Raw genomic sequence first — 17,859 nt, forward strand, 5'->3', positions numbered from 1 at the left:
CCGCCAAGGTCATTATTTGTACACGCGAACCATTTAAAACACCCTTTAACACGTGGATATGGCTCTTCAATACTTTTATTACTATATAATTATTTTTTACTAGCATTTAACACACCCACTTTACTCCTTAGTCTTAAAAAACGATTTTACAGTTTTTCAAATAATACCCAAACGCACCACTTCGGATGGGGAGTTTTGTTTCTGTTGACATGCTGGACTTTTTTTTTTTTTTACATACTGTTGTATATATACAGCGCGTTATTAAAACTGAGCAAAGTTCGCGTTTGTATGGGAACACCCTGACAGATGTCACATGCTTTCATGGATAGTGTTGAAATGATTATAATTGATGGCTATCCATCTATCTCTCTATGTGCGACTGCGTTTGTATGAGGGTTGAAATTGTGTGTTATGTTAGTGTCAACGAGTTAGGCTTCATTGTTCGTTGACAATTTGTGGTTTGTGCTTCAGCTGATGTTGGTGTCAATTTACTTCAGGTTTGTGTCACTCGTGACGATAACTCTATTATTGCCTTAGAGCACATGGCTAGAAGTCATTTATCTTATTCCGTAGTCATGCCAATTTTGCCATATGGATCCCATTGTGTTTATTCAAAAGGTATTATTTTAGCACCTTTTTAAGCGTGTTCCAAACCTAGTCCATTTCGTCATAATATTACATTAAAACAATATTTTGTCGGGCTCAAATATTTCAATGGAATATATTTAAAATGGTCAGCACGGTGACCACGTGTTTCGTATAGTTATGAATGCGAGTGTGGAAGGTTGTCAGTCTTTGGGTCATTCCAAAATTGGAGGGCATTTTCGGTAGTTAAATCTGCTATAGTAACATTATTTATGACTGTGTAAATAATCATCTCTGCCTGCACGGTGGTCATTTGTGGCCACTTATTTCGGCTCAATTACTTTGGCTACTCGGTCTGCCTACGGACTTTGTGGACCCAATTTATGGCATTCTCATTCGTCAACAGCACAATATAAGCTTGTTACACATTTTTTTCTCCCCGTAGTTGTCCAAAATATACGTTTACCATCCTCCTTTCAATTTATCCTTTAAAAAGAAAAATCTACCAGTGATGTAATTACTTCATCCGCCACAAGGTGGTGGCAGAACACAAGAAAAGAGAACGTAACGATTCAGGGGTACTCAGCGGGAAAGTAACATTATTTAACAGCATATAAACATTAAAGAATGGCTTCTTTAAACTACTAAATTTTACACGACCATAAAACAATTTAATATTTCTGAATAGGTTGTATGACCCTGTAGCAAAGCAAACCATTTTTTAAAGATGCCACTTATTAATTGCCTGCTATTTTGTCGTTCAGCGTTGCATACGCCCAGCTGTAACGCGGTTCCAGCCAGACTTTCGTTGAAAAGTGAACACAATCACCCAAGCAATTCATTCCTTTGTTTCATGGTTACGTGTGAACCTTAGGTTAGCTTCGCAGTTAGCATGGCTTCCCGTCTTTCCTCGTCGTCCCTTCGTGAGAACACTGCTTGTCAGAGGTGGATCTTTTTCGCCGCGATGTTGGCGATGATTCTCAACTTGGGAGCGACTCCTTAACATGTCTGGTTGCACTAGTACAAAGACTGTTGCTCGCTAGCTGGTGTAGCCTATGTGGCGCTAAGCTTGTCTTGAAATTGAAACTCCCGTGAGATGACGTGAGTGCTTTCCATAAGTCCAGTCCAAGTCCAGCCCCGCTATGCTTTTGGGCCACTCTTTGGGGTTCGGAAAAATAGGTGGGTATCAGTTTTGTTATTCAATAGGGGTGTTCACACAGCAACTTTTACTCCGGTACCAGAGCGTCCACATATACTAAATTATACCGGTGTAGCCCCTGAAAACAGCTTAAACCGGAGCAAATTTAACCCTGCTCAGGAGTTGTTTGTTCCTTTGTTGTGTGTTTACCCCCACCCCCATAGAATTCCCCATAGAATTTATTTTGTGATTTCCTCTCTTGATTTTCTGCTTGGTGCATTATGTTTGCTTTTCTCAGTGTCATTGAAGTCATTGTTGATTTACGTTTTCGGGGGCGGTCATTGAACGGCTCTCGAGCAGAAGGCAGGCACTGAGACGGAGAAGGATTTGTCCGTTGTTGCTCGAGTTCAACAAATTAACAAAGTGTATGTTTTAAAAAGAACCAACACGACAGCTCTCTTTGTTTCGGAGCTGCAACACTTTCTCTCTCTCATCCTTTTACGGTGTCTGATGGACCACAGCGTTGATTTGTCCGGAGAAGTATAAACCATGGTTCCGTATTATGACTATCGTATTGCACGGCCGCAGAAACTGCCGTGTGAACGCAAGTGGGGATGCACAAGGGTTAACACGCTTCTCTTTAGTAAGCAGCTTTTTACGTGTGAACGCTCCACAAAATGTACGCCGCTGTAAGATATATCGCAACAAAATAGGTCGGTGCAGCACCGATGCAAATGTGTGCCGTGTGAACACCCCTAATGTGTTTGAACGAAGCGCAAAGAGCTCATTTTAACTCGCGAACCCGCTTATCTTGCTATGTGCGGACCTTAAAACTGAATACAGTACTTGCATTTTTGATACGTTGTATTGATTGGTGGAGCGCTAAATAAATTGAGCGTCAAAATCTGAAACTTTGCTAAAATAATACCTAATGAAGTGCCCAATGAGCGTATCTACACAAAAGTGGTTTTGTTTGGTCTCGCCATGTAAAGGTGACAAGAGCAAACATTCATTAATTGACTGGGGTTGGAGACGGAGAGCAGCAACAATCTCATTACGCCCTCAGACGCGTGGCCAGTATTTATTCAAGAGCGTGTCATTACCCTCACCTCGCTCGCTCGGAGACCAAACATAACAACTGCAGCCATTATTTTAATTTGGTGGCATTGTCATCTGGTGCCAAACGGCAAATTAAAAAGGGGGTCGCGTTTACTCAATTGGTAGGATGTAATTATTAGCGTCCGAGACCTAGATGAGCTTCTGTAAGCAAGCGAATGTAATTGATTTCGCCCCTTAAAGAGCACAACAACACGGGGACAAACTTCAGGCTAACTGAAGGCTTAAGCGCCTTGGACGTTTTACAAAATCTCATCATTGGAGATGAAATGGACAGCCCTTATATGCTCTTTTGTGTTTACAAAAATGTAGATTGAAGACTCGAAATTGTTCAACATTTACAAAAACGGCTACTTTTGGTTCATTGAAGACTCAAAATTGTCAATGGTATTTTTATTTGTTAGGTTTTAGTCGAAAACTTGGAATTTAACACCCCAGACTCTAGAACAGCGGTCCCCAACTGTTAATGGTTTCATGTCAGACAATATTTTCAGGGACCGGCCTTTAATGCCGCATAAACACAACAAAATAATATGATATGACCTGCATGAAAACTGTGATATTTTAGAAACATGATAATAAACACGAATCATGACACGAGGGACGTCCCATCTGGCCACAACGCTCTCTGGTCGCTATGGTAACATTTAAACGTGCCTTCTAAATAAGATGCACCGTAAATAAAAAGTGCACCAAGAAGCGCCTTGACCTGCGTCAAGAGTGACATATTGTGGACGGATGTAACAAAGAATCCGGTCAGTTTACAAAATAAAACAGCTTTTACATTCCGAAATGAATGACATGAATGTAATGTGAGTTATTCTTTTTGTGCGGCCTGATACCAAATGACCGACGGACCGGTACCGGCCCGCGGCCCGGGGGTTAGGGACCACTACTCTAGACCATTTATCCTTTTAACCCTTAGCAACCTTTGTTTAAAATACCCTACTCTGGATTGACACCTCAAGTAGGGTTTTCATTTTTTTTCCCCCCCTTGGAATTTGATCGCCTTTTCCCTTTGGCTCAAGTATCCAACCTGTCACCGTCTTCTTCCTATCCAAAGCTGACATGTTTGCCTTCAGCCAACGGCGTGTTAGCTCTCGTTGGCATTCAACTCCCAGCCATCATCGTTCACAGACGCCCCCCCCCCCCCCCCCCCCCCTTCCCAAGCAGCCGCCTGCTTGACTGAGCTCTCACTGAGCACTGCCATTAAAACAAAAGCATCACTTTTAATGCGGAAGCCGGCAATCTAAACGGAAACGAGGACTGATGTGGCCATAAAGCTCCCAGGCTTGATGAAAACAAGAAAAGGTGTGCAGCAGGTGAAAGACTTGGATTGATTGCTTGCAAGTTATCACATAACTCGGGATGCACATTTTGGCCTCAAGTCCATTTTGTCAGTGCTATTGCAAAGCCCAAAGAAACGCGCATATTTTGGGGACGCCGTTAGACAGGTGAGGAAACATCACATTTCTACTTGAAACCCCAACCCAGGCTGAAAACCCTACTTTGAAACCATCACGAAAGTTTCAACCCCTACTTTTGGTACTATGGAAAAAAACCAAATATGTTCTATCACATCAACGTCTTTTTTGAAATGCGATTATAGGTGAATTAATCGCCATTTCTACTTCATACTCCTATTTTCACCGCCATTTTATGCTACAGATACCCGAAGCAGACAAACTTAACGAACGCAGTTATTCCACATGACGAGACAGCATGTGTCTCAAAGTCCACACCTTTACGTTGTCACTTGCGGGAACACTACAAGTCGTTTGGGACGACGTTTTGCTTGCACCTCCGTTGGGGAAACAAAAAGGTGAGAGGCTTTCAAAATACCGTCTCTCTGAGGCCCGCTTCGAGTTTAGGTTGTTGCATTCCATCTTCTCGCCACCAGATGGCACTAAACTCAACACTAATGTTCAACAATAGACACATCTTTATAGTTAAAAATAACTGCAAAATGTGACTTCAAAACCTTAATCGAGACTTGAAACCCACATTTTAAAACACTAATCCTGACTTGAAACCCGAATTTGCAAGCTCACCTCTTGCTTGAAAGCAAAGCTCTGTCTTGGCACCCTGCTTTGAACTCATAAGCGTGACTTGAACCCCGACTTGAAAAGCCTCATTCTTGTGAGAAGCCATCACCCCGACTCGAACCGCTAACCTTTATACTCTTGTCGAGTTCACTGAGCTGCAGTGTCACAACATTTCCTGATTCAACCTACGATGATGATTTGATTTATTGATTTTTTTTTTTTGGAGGGGAGGGGGGTGTATTTTGAGACACATGGTGTCACCATGGCGATGCGTTTCATACGCGCGACACCCCCATTAATGCAGCACAATGACCCTCATTTGAATACAAAGGCGATTCATCGTGGGTAAAGACGAGGTCAGCATGGGCCAAGGATGGCAGGATGAAGAAATGCTGGACACACACACACACACACACACACACACACACACACACGTGCGCAGTAGCAGCAGCAGCAGTGTTGAATAATTCAAAAGACTTTTAAGTCTGTGTGTGTGTGCGCGCGCGCGTGCGTGTATCGCTCATATGATGCATTAGCTCATGTGTTGATACAATTAGTTAGCTGTCATGGCTAAATATAGGAATGCTTCCATATTCTGATGATTAATATAAATGGCCTGGCAAGAAAAGGGAGAAATTGCATGAAGAGGTGCACACAATGCAGCCGCAGTCCAGTTTATACGAAATGGCGAGACACCAAATTAGTTTCTCTGCAACTTTCACTGAGCCACATACCTCACGATCACTCGTGCCTGAGACAAGGACGCGATTGTCTCTCTGGTCGACTGATTTTGCTAAAATAAAAATAAGAACTTGTTTTCTGTTCAGCACTACTGGGCATATTTTGGGATGCGTGCGCTTGTGTTCAAAGTCATTGTTTGGCCTTTTCTGAGTTTTTCTTTAGTTGCAGTGGCGACACTTTCCGCCGGTTTGCTCCAGGTTAGGAAGTCAGATGATGAAAAACTGATTTTGGCCCACCCAGGAGAATAAAAAATAAATGAATAAAAAGAAGCTTTTTTTGACTGCTCATTGAACGTCATTAGAACTCAAGCATCTTGTTCATTAATGAGCTTCACTGCTGCTGCCTTGTTGCAGAGCGGGTCCAACACCGTCCAGGTCATGCGGTGGCATGTTGTTGCCAGGGAAACCAGATGGTGGGTCCGCGGGAGCCAACCTAACCTCCCGTCATCCACCTCCCAACCCCCACCGCCACCAACACTCTGATGCAGCGGGACCTTATTTTAACCTGAGCTACGTAATGTTCACGTTAAAAATGAATCATCTACCTAGCTGCATGGCGTATCTTTAATGCCGGGAACGCACGGCAAGACACTTGAGCTGACGTCACGCAACGGCAAAAATCTTGTCAAAATCTCATAAGATTGTCTTGTAAGATTTATCCTTACGTCTGCTGTTCGGATAACGGATGGATATTTGACGTACGTGACTCTTTCTTCTATCGCACCATTTTTGATCTTACACTCAAAATGTCCCGAACAAGCTCACCCGGGAACAAAACTTTCTTCCTCTCCCCTTTCACTCATCTGCTATATAAAAAGCATTTGTAGCTGGGATCAGAACACAGCAACTTTCCCGATAAACTCTCCCAGGAGGTGCCAGACGCCGATCCGTCTCGTTTAGCTGTCGCGCTTAACCCCCTGTTAGACGGCCCGACCGGCGGCGGTTTCGGCAATAAATTACAGCGCGGGGCGTTAAATGTCAGCCGGGGGCGGTGATAAGAGGCGTGAGGAAAAAAACGGGGGAACGTCGGGAAGACTAAGAGGGACGTGGCGCACCGAGTAGATAAGACAAAAGGGACCCGTCGAGGAGGAGGAGGAGCCAGCTCCACTGGCTGACATTTGGCTCGGGAAATGACAGATGCCCGCTGATCGGCCTCCCTTCAGCAACTGGACGATGCTGAATGACCGGAACTAAAAAAAAAAAAAAAAAAAAAAAAGGTTAAGAGATTTTTAAAAAACAGCTTTCGCACCTTTGCCCCTCTCAAGTATTATGGACAAAAAGAGCAGAAGCGTCCGTCCTTGATGGTAACAAAAGAGCATTGTGACAGGAAGGAAGGAAGTGGAAAAAATGGGCATGTCGCTTGGATTGGGAGCCGAAAATTAGGTAGGCAGGTTGGTAGATATATATTATTACACATCGGGGTTGGGTCGCCGGGGCAATAGCTTTACCAGGGAAGCCCAGGCTTTCCTCTCCCCAGCCACTTCTTCCAGTTCGTCCCAGGGAACCCCAAGGCGTTACCAGGCCAGCCAGAAGACGAAGCCTCTCAGGCATGTCCTGGGTTGTCCCAGGGGCCTCCTGCCGATGGTACATGCCCGGAACACCTCAGCCTCGCCGAGGAGGCATCCAAATCTGATTCCCGAGCCACCTCATCTGGCTCCTCTCGACATGGGGGAGAAGCGGCTCAACAGACACAGAAGAAATTGTGTGTGTGTGTTTGCGCGTTGCTTTCCTGGAGCTCCTTGAGGATGAGGCAGCTGCCTCCGCAGCGGCTGCCCAGTTAGGGGGTCTCAAATCTGGGCTTCGCATCCAAGAAAGGAGCCGTGAAGTGAGAGCAACTGGTCCGAGGCGGACACAGAAGAGCGTGACGCGCGCCTCGCTAAAGAGCCGTCGGAGCCATAACACGGCGGCGGGCCACTTTCTTGCTGTACATGCGCAGTAATGAATAATGTATGTGAGCGCAGCCGGATAATGGCAGCGTGACAGATGTTCAGTGAAACATACAAGCCCACACGTGCACAACCACACGCCAGTGCGGAGCTGGTGGCCACGCGTCGGGGAAAGGCACAACCCTTGGACTGAAGTCTTGGCTGCAAAGCTCCATTTAACCTTGCGCGCTCAGGCGCGTGTGCATGCGCGCGTGCGTGCGTCACGTATGCCGAGTATGAAGGTATGGATGAGCCAGCCCTCGGCAGGAATTTTCTTATTTCATAAGATATTCTTTCATTGCAGGGTGTCCGGGCTCTCCCTTAGAGTTAGGGTGAGAGAAGCTCGGTTGTCTAGGAGGAGCTCAAAGTCGAGCCGCTTCTCCTCCACATCGAGAGGAGGCCAGACGAGGTGGCTCGGGCATCTGATTAGAATGTCTTCTGGATGCCTCACTGGTGAGGTGTTCTGGGCATGTCCCACCGGAGAGAGTACCCGGGGACGACCCAGGACACGCTGGAGAGACGATGTCACCCAGCCTTCCCGGGAACGCCTCGGCATCCCCGGGAAAGAGCTAGGAGAAGTAGCTGGGGAGAGGGAAGTCTGGGCTTCCCTGCTAACGCTGCTGCCCCCACGACCCGACCCCGGATAAGCGCTACAAGATGGACGGATGGATTCTTTTATCCTACTTAATCACACGTACCTACCTACTCTCCCTCCACATTTTCATCCTGCCGAGCTACCGACCCGTTTCCGTCCTAACTACCTCCCTTCCCACCCGGCCACTTACTTAACATTTGACTGTACGTAGTTTCCCTCCCAGTTCTCCATCACGCCTTTTCCCCACCGTCTTTCTTCACTTATCGTGAACTATCTACCAGCCTTCCTTCTGCCCACTGTTTTTAGCTCCTCTCAAACCTAGCTACCAAGCCACCTGTCTTCAGTCTCTCTCATCTACTTTCCAGTACCTACGGACACGACTTGGATCACAGCGACCGCATGCATCCGGAGCGATCCAGATCGCCAGGGCTCTCGCTCTGATTTTTCGTTATCATCCCTGACAGTTCCCGTGTCAACTGCTAAGTGTGACTGGTAGAGAGCTGACAGGTAGCTCTCGACCGACGTGCCGGTAAATGCTCTTTAGTATGGTGAGGTTTGCGGGGGACTGTGAATATCTTGGCTGCCACTCGGCGGGTGGCTTTTAGAAGGACGTCCAGACCAGACGGGCAGATGGCAAAACGGGCCGAGCGCCGGCCACACGTGCTGACGAGCGGAGAGTGGCACATTTAATTAGCGTCACAACGCTAACTGTCAAGGTCACAGGGCAGACCCGGACGCCGGACAAGAAACGCAAGAGGCGCTCTCTGATTTTCAAATGTACCGACGGCAGCTGTAGCTTTGGAATCTGAGTTTGAAGTCAAGCTTATGGTTTCAAATGAGGGTTTCAAGGCAGGATTCGAGTTTCAACCAAAATTTCAAAATTGGGGTCTGAAACCAAGGCGAAGCTTTGAAATTTTGGTTTCAAGCCCAGTTTAAGTTTTCAAACGAGGGCTAGAATTTCAAATTCGAGGTCGAAGGTAAGGTTCGGGTTTCAAACAGAAGTTTCAATTTCAGATTCGGGCTTCAAACCAACTTTTGTGTTTCAGCCAGGGTTAGGGCTTTTAAAATTAAGGTTTCAAACGGAGTTTAAGGTTTCCAATGAGGGTTTGGGGTAAATGTACTGTGAATGTTTTTCCTTTTGGTGCGGCCCAAATGTTTTTTTTTTGTTTGTACAAAAATTGGATGAATGGGAAGCAAATCATGTGATTTTGTGTGTGTGTGTGTATGTAGGAGGCGGAGCAGGATAAATGCCTTTTCGCGCCTCACTTCAGGAATTCCCAGAGTTTGGAAGCGAGAAGGAGCAGGAGGAGGCGAACCGGGGACGAGGACGAACGCACGAATCTGCGGCGGGGGACTCGAACCTGCGGCTCCGCCGATGACGCAGCCGAGCGCACGCGGATCGCAGGGGGAGAGAGGGGGGCGAAGAGGAGGAGGAGGAGGAGGAGGAGGAAGAAGAGACACTCCCTGCGCCTGCTCAGGTTCTCCACGGCCACGGTGACATCGCGTCGACTCTCCGCTCAAGAAGAACCGCGCGGCGCGGCATCCCTCCGCCAAGGCGCGCGGTGTGTGGACGCGCAACCGGACGCGCGTGTGCACGCTTCGCAAAAAGTATGTGACGCGTGCAACAGGATTCCAAGCAAGCGGGAATGTTTGGACACTCGTGCACGTGGAATACCTGACAGGAGAACCCGGTTTGGATCGCCTTCAGAATCGAGCCGGACTTCCAGAGTGGATCCGGATCCCCCCCCCCCCCCCCCCATTCTGGATTACCAGGATTGATTCTAATCATTGTTTTATTTTTCGGAGCACGGCTGTGGAGGTTTCATGTCGAAGGAGAGGGTAAGTAACATATTCTATTTTTGCATCATCAAAATTCATGCGTTCTTTTCTGGTTTTCGGTCACGTGACATGGACCAGCACCAGATTGGATGTGTGCCTTGCAAGCGCTGACTGACTTGGTTAGTACGACAGGGGGAGCGCTTTCGGATCAAGGCGCTCTCGCTCGTGGCCACTTGATTAGGAACGGCTGCAAGCGCATCCAAGATCGAAGGAAAAAAAAATCTTCATTTGGAGTTGGGAGTGGATGTGCACAGTGGTGTTTTTAAAAAAAAAAATTATTGGAAGCTGAATCGGATTCTAGGTCTCCAAAGTGCTTTTTTTGAGGGTGGGGGGTCAGAGGTCACCACAAGACAGCACATCAAAGGCGAGTTCATAGTGCAACGTCACAACAAGATTAAAAAAATGCATAATATAAAAATGCATCATGTTTTCTGCGACTGTCCAAATTTCGGTGGCTGCTTGTCAGTGTGAAGTCACTCAATTTGTTTGCATTTTTTTTTTGCCGGTGATCGCTTTCGATATCAAGGCGATCTTCGGCCATCAAGTTTCACAGTAGTCGATTCTATCATGTCACGCTTCCAATCAAAAGCGATAAGCAACAGCATTCCAGATCACTCATTAGTTTGTGAAGACGATGATGTCATCATGATTTCCCGTTTTGGCACGGAAATGAGAATTTATATTCCCTCGAGGTCAAATGTCAGACCCCATCTGGCCATGAGCCAAGTGGTGGTCTCGAGAGGTTGAGTGGCGTGTGTGGTGTGTGTGTTTCAGGGTCAAACAGTGGAAAATTGACTTCCAATTTTTTGTGTCAAAAAAATACAATTGTAACTGTTTTTCCCCCCATTTAGCTGTTTTGTCAAATATTGCTTCATTTTGAAAAATCGGAATGTATTCTTGTTAGACTGAATTTTTTGACATTTTTTTCCATAACCCCCCAACCCCAAAATTATGATTTTCTCTTTTTCCCAAACTCGAAACAATATGAATTATCACAGGTATTTTTTTTTTTCACCAAAGCCCGACAAGTGTGAAAGTCATGCTTGAAGCTGCCAACAGGTGGCGCCAAATCCAACATGTTCCATTGATCGTCCATAACAAGTGTCCACTTTCGCTCCTCACGTGGAGCAAGTCGATACATTTTGAACATCCATCAGAGACTAAAAGGCCAAGTTGAGAGATGCCGTTCGGCGGCAGCAGTGCTCAACTGCGACACGCTAGTCTCGACACACTTCACGCTTCGCGTACCTTCAGCGACGACGATTCCATATCGCGGCGAGAGCGCGAGATTGATTTTCGGAGGGGAGAGGTCACAGGGCGCAGCGGACAATGTTTTGATTCACTCTGCATGGAAACATTTCACGAGTGAGCTTGGATGCATCAAATTGAGAAATGCAAATGAAGTCACGCATACCATATGAAGCCCCAACCCAAGATGCAAGTGCAAGGGTGGGGGGTTTTGTTATCTTTTACCGAGAGCTTGTGTGGAGCGATTGGATTCCATTTGATTCGATACACTCGCATATATATATATATATATATATATATATATCATCAACTGCCAACCCGCAGTACTGCCCCTCCTCACCCTTCGTCCTGATGTTATTTCCTGTTGCGACCAATCGAGTGACCCATCGTTCTCCTGCTGCCTCCTGCCCCCAAGCAACCCTCAATCACTGCACACCTCGCCTCGATCGATACGACCCCATAACTCGAGGCGTCCTCTTCTGACACACACACACACACACACACACACGCGTGCCATCTATTTTTATAAATGTCAAAAGCTAGCATATTTCCTCAAATAGCATTCAGGGGCATTTGATTTACTTAACTGCAGATGGGGGCGGGCGGGCGGGGTGTGGGCGTCGACTCCAGGGAGCGACGGCGGATGGTGCGTTGTGGAGGGGCAGACGTTTATTTGTTCAGTTGCAAATTGAGCCGTTGATGTGCTGCTGCTTTGGTTAGCGATGGCGCTCAGCTGTCGATGCCCTGACTGGTCTTTTATGAGGGACGTACACCAGATATAAAATCGGTTTTGTTGTGGTCGTTTTTTTTTTTTTTTGGAGTTTGGAAGGCTTTTACATGTTGTTGCCTATTAAGAAACATGGCAAACGCTACATCAGTTCTCGATGGAATTCAATCATAATTCCATTGAATCAAACCGAATCAACTCCAAGTGTATTTGTTTCGAAAATGAGCCACTGAAGGGATGCCAGAGTAGGAGTGACGTGCTCCCTCTTACGAGCACCAGTCACGAGGCGAGCAGCGGCATTCTGGAGCAACTGGAGACGTTTGATGGAGGATTGGCTGGCTCCGCAGTAAAGCGCATGCGGCCGAGATCAAACTGTTACATTTTAAAATCATGACATCGACCCCCTCCACGCATTTATAATGGCGCTCAATTAAGTGCATAATTTTGCTATTTTGCAGGCCGGGCCAGTCCTTGTATTGCCTGCAAATAGGGGCGGTCTGCTCAATTTGTTGCTTTTTTTTTTTCAAAGCCACTTTGAACACCCGCTAATCAGTGCGTCTGAGAAGCGAGCGAAACTTCTCGTAGCTGTTGACACGCGTGGCGTCACCTCGCCACGTCTTAGCGCGCGGCCCCAGCAAACAGCCAAATGAGAATCTGTGCTGATAGATGGCGGCAAAGGCGGCGAGCAGATGGAAGCTGAGGCGACAACCCGCTTGCTGGCAAACACACGACGCCATCGCCTCGCAGACGGATTGCTCGCGCATTCATTCATCCCGTTTCCTTGAAGGATAACTTCAGTTCAGTCGGCCTCAAAGCACGAGCCCTGCCTGTTTGGTTTGGGGTTTTTTCTCTCAATGAAGCGTTTTGGGATTTTGAAAAGTGTGGAAAAAGATGCGACGGCACCGCAGAATGTCACTGGAAAAAGGATGTCACGAATCAGAGAATCATGAATATGTGACGCGAAATAGTTTTGTTCGGCATCAAGCACAGCGCCAATGACTGTTTGTTTTTGAATTGCGAGGCCGAGACCTCGTGAAAAAGTCGGAGCGCAAAACACACCTGCTCCCTTCATTCCACTTTCCTTCCAATTTGCCATCCGATTGGTTCCTGCTGACCTCCGCCGCTCTGGCGTAATTGCTCCACACTTTTATTTTCTCCCCTAAATGCTTCACTTTATCTCGTCTGTTCTAAATGACCAAATTGAATTGACGCCGTCTTAACGCGAGGACTTCTAATACATCTTACACCGCCTCATTCTTCTTTAAGAATCGATAAACAATTGGTTTTATTCCCTCTCTTCTCGTTGGGGCTTCCCCAGGAGGGGCACCGCGGAATTTAAATTGTAAAATAAGCAAAAATGGATTCTTCTAATCTTTTTTTCCACAAGGACCACGTGCAGCTCCGAACAGTAGCATTAGCGCCGATGCTAACAACAAAAGAAGCACCGACGTTTGAGATCTCTTAAGTGGCAAGCGCCAAATCCTTGATGGGTCCCATCAAGAATGCGGGCAAATTGTACAGAACGGTCCACGGAATGCAGTAGACGTCTTCAAAGCGGAAAGCTGCTCAAGCCACTTCGAAATGACAAAGAAACAATTGTTTTCCGTTATCCGTTTTGTGATGAGAGACACTTTTTGGCAGTTACCGAGCCACTACATCATAACAGACATACGTTAATGTACAGCTATCGAGCCGATTCATCAGGACGTGTGTTGCAATCACGCCGCTTCATGATGACACGCAATCGTATTCCGTTACCGAGCCACTTCCCGAGGAGGAACGTACAATTTTTAGCGTTTGCCGAGCCACTTGGCGAGTAACTTTAGGCAACGAGCCACATGCTGCTTCACCGAGCAGGTAGCCTGCTGTGCCAGCTTGCCACGTCGTCCGAGACCTCGCTTGTTTGCTTCGCCTCATTTCCATCTCGAGCGCATCTTGATGGACTCCAAGACGAATGTCTCCAATATATCCGCCGCTCTCAATTCGGCGCTTTACTTGCCGGTAGACATTTTCCGGCAGTGCGTTTTAGGGCCGCGCGACCATTCAATCGTGATCGCTCAATCGCCATTCTGAGAATCAGATGAGTCGGGCGCCGTTGGTGGAAATAAAATGAAGGCAAACCTTTGATGAATTGCTCCCGAGCGCAATAAGGTGTGCGAGTTCATTGTGCTCACAGGATTTCTCTGAAGCTCAAGTACATTTGCCACAGCACGGACGCCCAAAGTGGGCTGCGCGCAAAAAAATGATCTAGCTGTCTACAGCTGGATTTTGCTTTATTTGGACTTTTTAAATGAGTGTGTGTGTGTGTGGGGGGGGGGCATCGTGTGAGCCCTGCGTTAGGCCAAAGTATCAATTGAAAACCCCCAAAAAGCAGGGAGGCAGGAGAAGCAGAGTGTACTGACCCAATTTAATGAATGAAAACACGGAGAAGGGCTCAGTGAAAAAAAACCCTAAATCCAAAACACAACCAATTCCTGAAAACCCCAATGAAGCAAAACAGAAAAAAAAAGTTTTATTGAACCCAAACGGTTTGATCAGGCACTTTGTAACCCTATCGGGTCTATTTAGATTTTAGCGTGAATCATCAGATAAACACATTCTGAAAGCAGTTGCGCCCCCCCCCAAAAAAAAAATTAAATTTGAACAAAAATGGACTACCCTGTACTTTGACACAACTTTCTGAGTTCTTTTTCACATACCAGTCCTTTTTGTCCTTTCCTTTTTTTTTTTCGACAAAACCAGCCCCCCCCCCCCCCCCCCCCCCCCAAAAAAAATTGTTGGGTGAAAACAACCCAAAAGGTTGGGTCACTTTCATCCAATGAGCGGGTCGGTCCCAATTTGGGTTATTTATGCCGAAACAGTTCTTCGAGCGTACCGAAATTCTTTTTTGGTGCCTTGTGGAGCGGAATTTGTTCATGAATGTTTTGGTCGTCTCCCAACTTTCATGGCTTCACGTCACAATGGCTCGGATTGATTTTGAATTCCACGTACTGGAGGTGGGTGGCCAAGATTGGCGCGTCGTGTCCAAAGTACCACCCGGCCTTCTCATAGCGTTCCCGGAATTACTGTCAGAACAAGAACACGATTGATTTGGAACATTAGCGCGGCCGAGCACGTCGAGTTGTTGAAGTAACGACGCAAACGCGAGGCAGAAAATAGCATCCTCCGATCTCTCAAAGCGGAAGTGGGCGGGATTCGCTTTTGGCCGTGCTGGCGGGAAGACTTTGCACCACAATGGAAGGAAGATGGGGGGGAAAAAAAGAAAAAAGATGCAGGAGGATAAACGTTATTTGGAAACAGGAATTGACACGTGACGCTCAACTTCATGGCTCCTCGCTTCCGCCGCCGTCCGTCTTTCTCTTTTTTTTTTCTTCTTTTTTTCACACGCTCTTCAGCTTTAATTATCAGCTGGCGGCCACCGGCACTCCGTAAGCGCACGGACACATTGCTAAACTAACACACACACACACACACCGACTGGATCGCGCATTCATATTTTAGCAATGCGCAATCACACGCCTCCACAAACACAAACAATGGGAAACAGCAGCCGATATGGACAATAGGACTCGTATAGCAAAAATAAGCACACGCGCGCATGCGCTCGCGCACAAGTGGGACCACAAACAATGACGGCGGAATTGCCAGGCGGGTTGGAAATGAGAAGCGGGCGACCCAGGATTAATTAGGTAAGAAATGGAAGGAGAGCGACGGGGAAGTGTGCCAGTGTAGTGGGAAATAAAGATGCAGACAAACGACAACAATTGTTTCAAAGACGAGGACTTGGATGGACCGGCGCCACACGACTCGATGAAATTTAAAAAAAAAAAAAAGGGAGTGTAATCAGAATGTAGGGAAGCATGTCGCTGCCAATGTGGAAGAGAAATGGTTTGACTGGCAAATAGTCGTTAAATACGTTCAAACGTACTCATGAGTACGTTTGAAAGTACTCGCAAATATGTTGGAGCGAACTTGTGGGCTAAATGCTACAAACTTAGCATTTTCTCATCATACTTGAGCTGGCATTATGGCGGGGAAAAACCCGAATGGACATCGTACACTGCAGCCACAATGAAGCCATACAATGAAGAATAAACACTGTTTACTGACTTAATTTTTGAAAGTAATTTTGTAATTAAAAAAGATTTAAGTTTGGTTTTTCCTCGAATGCCACAGGATAAGGGCAAGTGGAGGTCAATAGTTCGTGGCGTGATGGAAAAAAAATGCCAAATAGAAATCATGCACGGCAGATGTCATAAAACCGTAAATTATGGGTCAACAATGTTTGCTTGTTTGATTCTTGAACACACTGGTATAATGTCGGCAAAATGCAAAAAAACAAAAAAAAAATCAAAACTATTTAGTTTTCTCTTGTATTTGTCTTTTTTTTACTTGCGCATGCGCAAGTCAATACCCCGTGTGTGTGTGTGCGTGTGTGTGTGTGTGTGTGTGTGTGTGTGTGTGCGCATGATGACATCACTCAACTCAAAACACTGACGTGGAGGCGTACTTTCATTCCCACTCGGCTCCAATGCCTTGTTACATTGTCTCGTCATGGCGTTACATCAGAAGGTAAACGTCAAAGATCATTTTGGCTGAAGATGACGGGGCGCCACGAATGAGTGCTCCATTGTTCGGCTTGGGCAGGAAGTCGTCATAGCTGCACCGTTTGGTGATTGGCTGTGAAAAAAAATCAAAACGCCTGCAATCCGCTACCAAGTCGCGGCGTGTCTAATGGGCCAAAGTCATCAAAGCAGCAATTAGTTGGCATTTAAGAAGCGCGAAGCAATAAAACACATTCCGTGACAATGGCAGATGGTGAATTGTGCGAGGGTGTGACAATGTACGTTTACGTAGACTGTAGCTATATGTGTGTGTGCGTGTGCGTGTGTGTGTGCGTGTGCCACAGGTACATGTGGAGGCCCCAGTCGATCCTCTTGATTAAGGGTGCGATCGGGTGCAACTCGTGAATTCTGTTTGTGCCCGTGCATACTTATTACATGTCTGCAATCTCCAGAAAATGGATGCAAGTCAAGGACACGCCCTCTGGAATGACTGACGCGTCCTCTAATTCCTTTGGCAAAATGAACACTAAACACTTGCGCGCACACGCATGCGCGCCGTATTGACTGTGCACGCGTGTGCTCATTTGGTTTATGGACACCCATAAAGCAGTTAACACATTCAGTACCAACCAATTCTAGACCAAGTCTCAAAAGACGTGTAAAAACGTCTTTGGGAGTGAATGAGTTAATAGCGGGTCGCATGCACGTCGCTGGATGAAGAACGAAAATAACAATTTTCCTTTGACTTTGTAGGGGTTTGGGCTATGAAAATTCAGTCAGGAGCTGGCTCAATTTAGGTTTGCTAACGAATTTGTGAACTCTCGGTGGACACTGGGACGAAATGGGGGGGGGGGGGTGGGGGATATTTTTATAGGGCCCCCAAATGAGCTGGAGGTTCGTCAATGTGGCACACGGTTGTTGTCGGCAGCAATGAGCGCACTGTTTAGGTTAAGGGTTAGCGTTAGCATTTGGGGGTCGGTGCGCTAAGGGTTCCATTTTGGAGCAGTGATTTGTGGAGTCCTTACAATCTGAAAATCAAACCTGCAACCGCAACTCTATGGTCAATATAGTCATGAAAGCACTGCACACTGTTTGCAAACATCTGAAGCGCGAAAAAAAATCAAGCACGGTATATTTATTGTATTGATTTCCCAGATGAGGGTCCGAGAGTTTTGCTCAAAACAGAAAAAGTATAGAAAAAAAATCAGCTGGTTTACGGTCGCGAAATACGTTCCTATTTCGCGATGGCCGACTCTCCTAAAGCTTAATGGGACGGAACCCTAATTAAGAGGTTTTTTTTTTATGTTCCTTGCGAGTTACCATCTTACAGTGCCAA

The 17,859-nt window shown here is 46.5% G+C and overlaps 1 protein-coding gene across 1 annotated transcript in view; it reads left to right on the forward strand.

Annotated features, from left to right (window-relative positions):
• Positions 1 to 9,440: 9,440 nt before the first annotated feature.
• cacna1ib (calcium voltage-gated channel subunit alpha1 Ib) overlaps positions 9,441 to 17,859 on the forward strand; it is a 77,209-nt gene continuing 68,790 nt past the window's right edge. Inside the window, exon 1 of the mRNA XM_086119982.1 lies at positions 9,441 to 9,983. The gene's annotated coding sequence lies outside the window, so the exon portion shown is untranslated. The remainder of the gene's footprint in view (positions 9,984 to 17,859) is intronic.

The sequence above is a fragment of the Hippocampus guttulatus genome, chromosome 9 (genome assembly GCF_054856545.1).
Source record: "Hippocampus guttulatus isolate MCC_2025c chromosome 9, RoL_Hgut_1.0, whole genome shotgun sequence".
Lineage (NCBI taxonomy): Eukaryota > Metazoa > Chordata > Actinopteri > Syngnathiformes > Syngnathidae > Hippocampus > Hippocampus guttulatus.